This window comes from Triticum urartu, chromosome 7, assembly GCF_003073215.2.
Source record: "Triticum urartu cultivar G1812 chromosome 7, Tu2.1, whole genome shotgun sequence".
Lineage (NCBI taxonomy): Eukaryota > Viridiplantae > Streptophyta > Magnoliopsida > Poales > Poaceae > Triticum > Triticum urartu.
The window spans coordinates 332464719-332473857 of record NC_053028.1 but is presented as its reverse complement, the minus strand read 5'-3'; positions in this window follow the sequence as shown (position 1 = coordinate 332473857).

Sequence of the window (9139 nt, the reverse complement as noted above, 5' to 3'; positions counted from 1 at the left end):
AATAGAAACATCGAGACACCTTCGCCTCTATTATGGTGTGTCTGCCATCCGTCGTTTCTGACCATTAGATCTGCATCTAACGGCTGTGAGGTAAGTTGTGGCATTTTTGCAACAATAGCCCACTTCTCTGCTCCAATTTGCAGAAAACCCCTTATTATCTTGAAAGCAACCACATCCCTCGCTCACCTCATCGAAACAGCCTGAGAAATATATTTTGAGTGAAAAGTACTCCCTCCGTTCCTAAATATTTGTCTTTCTAGAGATTTCAATAAGTGACTACATACGGATGAAAATGAGTGAACCTACACTTCAAAATATGTCTATATAATCCATATGTGATAGTCCATTTCAAATCTCTAAAAAGACAAATATTTAGGAACGGAGGGAGTAATATATTAGGAGTATATCAAACAAGAGTGATTTCTTTCCAGTTTGTGAACAAGTACTACTATTCTACTACTTTGGATCCGTCGCAACGCAGGGGCACATTGCTAGTAAAAGGAAAAGGCCTGCCGCGTTCGCGTCGCACTCGCCCCACACACGACCGGGAATCGGGAGTACTCCACGGCCCGTCCGGCACGACACATAGCTTAGGGAAGGCGTGTTGCCTAGCATTTTCACTTTCATGTGGGACCGCCGTTGAGCAAACCGACTATTGGCAAACCGCACCCCGCCCGCCGTCGGGTTGGAAAACAGAAATGTGGGGAAGATCTAGGTGTAGCACGGAAGCCAAGAAATTTGGTGTCAGATGGGTCTCGTTGATAGAGTAGGAGCATTCCGTACTACTCTACTCCTATTAGTACCATGTTTGTACTATACAACTAGTTGGTACGTGCATGACACAACATCGCAGGAACAAAAAATGGGAAGATCTTATTTTGGGTGATTTATCTTTTTTCAGTCAACGTAGTATGAATAATATGATGTGGGGGGCACCCATGAAGCTTATGTGGCTTGGTTGCATGGCTATGAAAGGTTAGAGAAAAATAAATAGATAATGTGTTTAGAGTGCACTCCACTAAATAGATATACTTTGGATCCATTGCAACGGGCCGACACATCTATATCTATACCCCCTATATAGTGTGCAAATAACTTTGAAAGTTGGTCGTTGGATGAAGCCAATCCGACGGTACAAAGATGCAAAATCCGAGCACTACTGGTCGTTGGATATCATCTACATTCCACCATATTCTGCCACACGTAGAATCTAGAAGACTCCATGGTTGAAATCCATTCATGACCAACTTTGCCACAACTAAGCTTAGGCAAAGTGTGTCTGCCACAAAAAATGTGGCTAACAAAATGGCCACCACAAGTGTGGCAAGATTTGGCAAGAAGTTGAGTCTATGACATGTGGACCATGTAGCTTGAAAAGTGTGGCAAGCCACAAGTGTAGCAATGAACCAAACACATGCCTGGTGTGTTTGGTAGGGTGTATGAAGGGTGCATGATCCCAAGAGTTCCCTTCTCGACCCACTTTTGGGTGTTTGGTAGAGTGTATGGAGGGTGCATGAGTCCACACTAGCTTAGCACAAATACACTAGAAGCATCCATGAAGAGAGCATACTGAAGAGGGGTGTTGAGTTGAGCATGCATGAAGAGGGAACAACTATGCTGAGACGAGAACGCAACCAAACACACTTGTGGCACGCCTAAGCTTAGGCGTGGCAACCTTAGGCTGCAAACCAAATATCTATACCCCTATATAGTGTGTGAATAACTTTGAAAGTTGGTCATTGGATGAAGCCAATCCGACGGTACAAAGATGGAAAATCCGAGCACTACTGGCCGTTGGATATCATCTACATTCCACAAGATTTTGCCACATGTAGAATCTAGAAGACTCCACATGTAGAAGCATAATGCACAACCCACCAGAATCTCATGCGTGCAATGCATGTGTACCTTACTAGTAGTTGGGAGTAGTAGTAAGAAACAAATTCTGGGTTTGGCATGAGCTCGTACTACGGGAGCACCACAAGGCCTGCACCAGGAGTTACATTTCCCTCTCGGGGCCCATGGGTCCGAACTTCAATGGCTTAGTGCCCGGCCTATGAGTGAATGACATGCGGACCATAAATGCGGCTGGCCCACATGTCATTCTCATGGTGGTGGTGTGGTTCGTGACTCACTCGTTCAAGATGAACCGGCCGGTGGTGGTGTGGTCGTGTCGAGGGTGCCACAGCTAGGCGGCGGGGCGTTATGAGGCGTAGATGGCCACACCGTCGGGTACTACCTGTAGTACAGAATTACTCCAGCTGAGGATTGATGCCCGGGACGAAATGTGTCACAGCTGCTGGATGAAAATTTGATGGTGCTGGAGTACGGATCGGAGCACAGTAGCGGAGCAGGCAAACTGCTCTAGTCGGGTGTGGATGTGGTAGAAAGTTGATAGTCGCCGCAGTTCAGCTGGCCCGCATGTCATGCACACAAAGGCAGAGGAGCGGTGGGGCCGAGAGGTATGAGGCGCACGTCGGGGGGTTGAGGATCCCCTGACGTGAACAATCGTACCATTCTTTCACTGACATGTGGGACCCCCAAGTGTAGGTCCCACCTGTCAGCGAAGGAAAGGCAGGGTAAGGCCGTGATAGCCATGTCATAGGATCCATGTCCACATTGGGGGACATCGTGCTTACGGGTAGGGTTGGAGCGGCGTCATGGGAATCGCGTGTGGGTGTGGTAGTGGTACAAACAAGAAATGTGATGGTCGCCGTGTGAAAGGATCGAGAAGAAGTGTCTGGAAGGGGGTGAATAGACTCTTAGCAATAAAAGTTGCAATTTTTAATTTCTTTATGTTCATGTGGAGTTTTAGCACAAGTTCACACATTTATTATACATATCAAGCAAGCATGACAAGAGTATATGAGCAGCGGAAAGTAAAGCATGCAAGTTGCAAGAATGTAAAGGGATGGGATTTGGAGTGTGCAAACGCAATTGGAGACATGGATATTTTTTATCCGTGGTTCCGATAGGTGGTGCTATCGTACATCCACGTTGATGGAGACTTCAACCCACAAAGGGTAATGGTTGCACGACTCCACAGAGGGCTGCACCCACGAAGGGTCCACGAAGAAGCAACCTTGTCTATCCCACCATGGCCGTCGCCCACGAAGGAATTGCCGCACTAGGGTAGATCTTCACAATGTAGGAGATCTCCTTGCCCTTACAAACTCCTTGGTTCAACTCCACAATCTTGACGGAGGCTCCCAAGTGACACCTAACCAATCTAGGATAAACCACTCTCCAAGAGGTAACAAATGGTGTGTTGATGATGAAGTCCTTGCTCTTGTGCTTCAAATGATAGTCTCCCCAACACTCAACTCTCTCTCATAGGATAGGATTTGCTGGAAAGATGATTTGAGTGGAAAGCAACTTGGGGATGGCTAGAGATCAAGATTTATGTGGTTGGAATGGAATATCTAGACCTCAACACAAGTGTAAGTGGTTCTCTCTCATAAAATGTATGTTGGAAGTGTAGGCATGTTCTGATGGCTCTCTCCACGAATTAATAGTGGGTGGAGGCATATATATAGCCTCCACACAAAATCTAACCGTTACACACAATTTACCAAACTCGGCGGGACCGAATCGTTTAACTTGGTCAGACCGATTTAGTTCATAATGTGACCATTAGGATTTTCGGTAGGACCGACTTGATCAACTCGGTGGGACTGATGTGCTAGGGTTAGCGCAAAGCCTCATCTCGGTTGGACCGATTACACAAACTCGGTGGAACCGATTTTGGTAATAAGCCAAACAGAGAGTTGGCTAGGCAAACTCGGTGGGGCCGATTTCATATTTCGGTGAGACCGAAATTAATGTAATTGGCAACAAAGAGTTTGCGAGCCCATCTCGGTGAGACCGAGATCCTATCGGTGAGACCGAATTTATTAGGGTTTATGGCAGTGGCTTATTTCAAGTGAACTCGGTGGCGCCGGATAGATCAAATCGGTGGAGCCGAGTTTGACTTTTGGTTTGGGACATATTTGGATGTGAGAAAGTAGTTGAGGGTTGCGGAGCATATCACTAAGAACTTTGAGAAAGCAAGCCATTAAGCAACACCTCACCCCCTCTTAATAGTATTGGCTTTCGTAAGGACACAACGTGATCTTGGATCACTAAAATAGAAATGCAGAGTCTTGTGCTTTGAGCTTGAGCCATGTAGCGACCCGGCCTCAAACTGTCAAGTCTCTGTGCTTCAGTGTCATCCCTGGATCGGTAATGCTGACACACACAGTACTCGACGGATTTATAACAGAGTGGAAATCACACACTTATTACATCGAATGTCTCAAGAGAGAACTTATTACAATAAATATGGCTTAAGGCCATCTAATACGATAACCGCGGAAGGCTTGGAAGAATAAAATGAGTCCATCAACTCCAATGGCATAGCTGAGTGCGTGACAACGACCTATCGCATCTTACTCCTCATCTGAAAAGTTTGCAACTTGATACGTTGCAGCCCGAAAATGGGTCAGCACATGGAATATGTTGGCAATATAACACATGAGAGTAATGAACAGATAAATGCTATCACTACATGCATATATGGCTGGTGGAGGCTGTATGGTTAATATGTTTTGTGAAAAGCCAATTTTTCCCTACAATAAAGGAATTCATTTTATTTAACAATCAAGGTAGTTGAACAATATTCAAGATGTCCATAACCAGGGACACGGCTAACCATGATTAGTTTATACACTCTGTAGAGGTTTGCGCACTTTTCCCCACAAGAATCGATCTCCTCCGTTGGATTTCTCGCACTACATGGTGTTTGAGAAACGGATGACCGAGACACAATCTTTCAGAAGCATTTGCTCTCTACTCTGGGCAGACCGGTACACCTACAATCCCCTACATCTGCTAGTCCACCTCTTGAAGAGCTCACGCAACTTACTCAACTATGCCAGAGCCCATGATGGCTTGTGGCTGCACACGGAAGTTTCTAGCATGAATAGTCTTATGATCCCTTTGAGCCCGGGTGGCAAACCGTATGATGATCACACTGGTACTCCGGGATATCCTAGGACAACATTGGATTCTCCAGGTGCCCACAAGCAATCCACCTAGACGTGTATTAAAGTTGCGACCTTAAGTTGAACCATTAATTAACAACTCACAATTGTAATGGATACACTCAAACCCAATCCAGGTCTACAAGCATAGCATGGCAATGTAAGCATAACGTAGAAGTGACTCCCAAGGGTTTGATAATAAAACGGGCAATAGGTTCTACCTCATCATCTACTTCCCAGACCCACATGTTAGGAGATCCTACACATGCAATGTGTGAAGCTTGAAACTAATGCAAAAAAAACTCGGTGATAAAGGGGTATGATCAAAGTGTTACTTTCCTTGCTGACGATCTGCAAATCCTAAAGACTCGTAGTAGCACGCTTCACACTCAGGGTGTTCTATCGCAAATAAACAATAGCATACATAAGCAATCAAGCAAGGATGCACGGGTAAAACTCAAATAATATGATCTAACCAGAAAGTTCAATTGAAGAACTCCACTTTGCAAAAAGAATCAAATCAAACGGAGCAACGAAACTCAAACTGTGAAAGAAATAAGATCCGATTACTAATCTGGACTAAAGTCAAATTTTACCATACCAAAAGCTTGTTCAACTTGGTCAAACAGAAAGAGGGCTTCGAGACGAAGATCCAGGCGCTTGAATCGCTTGATTTTGATAAACGAGCGAAAAGAAAAACTAAAACGAAAAACAGGGCGGAGATCATGATAAAAAATAATCGCGGAAAATCGTGGAAAAAGAAAAACTGACGAAGAGGCTAACGAATGAACGTTCGCTGTCTGTGACTAACGGATGAACGGCGTTCGTTAAAATGAACGTACAGACGAACGACCACAAAATAAATAAATCGACAAAAAAACCGATCTAATAGAAAAAAATGAGATCTAATGAATAAATAGGCCGCAGACGGCGAGGCGGCGGCACGGCTCCGGCGGGTCGGGCGCGGGGCGCCTCGGCGGCGCGGCAACGGGCGGGCGACGCTAGGGTTTCGGGGGCTGGGGCGACTTGGGGCTCGGGCCTCAGGGGCGTGGCTTATAAAGCCCTGGGCTAAGTGTCCTAGGCGGACACGGCCCGGTAAGTCGGTTCGCATTTTTTTTAAATATTCCGACGTGCAGAAAAACGATCAAAAGAAATACTAAACGGACTACAAAAATCCTGAAATAAATTTTCCCCGTCCTCTAAAAATACGTCGGCCAAGGTGAACATTTATTTGGGCATCAAATGCAATTTTGAAAAACGCATATTTTTCCTAATCCAAATAAAATAGTGATAAAACCCCAAATAAAATACAAATTGATTTTAATATTTTTCCTCCAACATTTCATTTATTTTGGAGAAGTCATATTATCTCTTCTCATATAATTTTAATATGAAATATTTTCGAGGAGAAAAATAATTAAAACCAAAGTGATCCTTGTTTGAATATTTGAGAAAAGTTCAAATATGAGAACTAGGAAAATCCCCAACTCTCTCCGAGGGTCCTTCAGTTGCTTAGGATTTCGAGGATAGCAAAACGAAATGCAATAAAATATGATATGCATGAATGACCTATATATAACGTTCCAAACTGAAAATTTGGGATGTTACAAACCTACCCCCTTAAGATGAATCTCGCCCTCGAGATTCGGGTTGGCTGGAAAATAGGTGTGGGTGGTCTTTGCGTAGATCATCCTCTCTTTCCCAAGTGGCTTCGTCCTCGGTATGGTGGATCCACTGTACTTTGCAAAACTTGATAACCTTGCTGGGGGTAACTCGACTGGCAAATTCGAGAATCCTGATTGGTTTCTCCTCATATGCCAAATCACTGTCTAACTGAATTGCTTCCAGGGGCACTGTATCTCTTAGAGGAATATCGGCCATCTCAGCATGGCACTTCTTCAACTGGGAAACATGAAACACATCATGCACTCCTGACAGTCCTTCAGGTTACTCCAACTTGTAAGCAACCTCTCCCATGCATTCCAAAACATGGTACGGTCCTACAAATCTCGGGGCTAACTTTCCCTTAACTCCGAAATGCTTAATTCCTCACAGAGGTGACACTCGCAGATATGCTCTGTCTCTGATTTCATAGACTACCTCCTTGCATTTCGAGTCTGCATAACTATTCTATCAGGACTAAGCTACTTTTAGTCTATCTCGAATCAGCTTAACCTTTTCCTCGGACTCCTTAATCAAATCCGGTCCAAACAACTGGTGGTCTCCAACTTCATCCCACATCAACGGTGTTCGGCATCTTCTTCTTCCGTACAGGGCTTCAAACGGTGCCATCTTCAAACTGGCCTGGCAGCTGTTGTTGTACGAGAACTTCGCGTAGGGTCAATTATCATCCCAACTAGACCCGTAGTCTAGTGCACAAGCTCTCAACATGTCCTTCAGAATCTGATTGACTCTCTCAGTCTGTCCATCTGTCTGCGGATGAAAAGCTGTACTGCACTCTAGCCTGGTTCCCAAAGTCTGGTGCAGTTGGTGCCAAAACTTTGATGTAAACTATGTTCCTCTATCTGATACGATGGTCCTTGGAACTCCATGCAGACATACGATCCTGGTCATATATATTTTGGCCAACTTTGCACTTGTATATGTGGTTTTCACTGCGATAAAGTGAGCGACTTTGGTCAAGTGGTCCACTACTACCAAGATAGAATCATATGCCAAGCTTATCCCACTTCCATTCGGGTATTGGCATAGGCTGTAGTAATCCTGCTGGCTTCTGATGTTCTGCCTTCACTCTCTGACATACATCACATACGGCTACATACTCGGCAATATCCTTCTTCATTCCAGTCCACCAAAAACTCTCCTTCAAATCCAAATACATCTTGGTGTTTCCGGGGTGTATCGAGTATGGTGAATCATGAGCTTCCTGTAACATCAACTTCCTGATCTCGGCATTATTGGGCACAAATACATGGTCCTCAAACCACAAGGTGTCGTTCTCATCCTCATGAAAACCTTTGGCTTTGCCTTCACTCATCTTCTCCTTTATCTCGACAATTTCTTTTTCATCCTTCTGGGCGTCTCGAATCTTTCCCAACAAGGTCGAGTGAACTTCCTTGGTTGTAACAAAACCTCTAGGAACAATCCCTAAATGTAGCTCCCTGAAATCTTCTGCTAACTCCCTTGCCAAACCTCCTGTTACTAAGGTATTGGCATAACTCTTTCGGCTCAAAGCGTCTGCTATGACATTGTCCTTTCCCGGATGATAGTGCAACTTCATATCGTAATCCTTTATAAGCTCCAACCATCTCCTTTGCCTGAGGTTCAACTCCTTCTATGTGAAAATGTACTTCAAACTCTTATGATCCATGTACACATCACAATGGTTCCCAATAAGAAAATTTCTCCAGGTTTTTAGCACATGCACTACCGCTGCCAACTCCAAATCATGTGTGGCATAATTCAACTCATGCGGTCGAAGTTGTCGTGAGGCATATGAAACAACTCTTCTGTCTTGCATAAGTACTCCTCCAAGTCCTAAGCGAGAGGCGTCGCAATACACTTGGAAATCCTTGCGAATATGTGGCAGAATCTGCACCGGGGCTGTAGTCAAACGTTTCTTTAACTCCTGGAAACTTGCTTCACATTCGTCAGTCCAATGGAACTTGGTGTCCTTCTTCAACAACGTTGTCATAGGCTTCGCAATCGTAGATAAATTTTCAATGAATCTCCGATAGTATCCCGCGAGTCCAAGAAAACTGCGGATTTCTCCAACTGAGGTGGGTGCCAACCACTCAGTGACCGACTGAACTTTGGTGGGGTCTACTGCTATACCTTCTCCTGATATAACATGTCCAAGAAATCCAACTTCCTTCAACCAAAACTCACATTTGCTGAATTTGGCATACAACTGATATTCCCTGAGTTTCTCGAGAACTAAACGCAAATGCTCCTTATGTTCCTCTTCATCCTTTGAATATACTAAAATATCATCAATGAACACCACACCAAAGTTATCCAAGAACTCCATGAACACCTTATTCATCATACTCATCAAATAGGCAGGGGCATTAGTCAATCCAAATGACATAACCGTATACTCATATATCCCATACCTTGTGGTAAAAGCTGTCTTAGGTATATCCTTTTCTCGAATC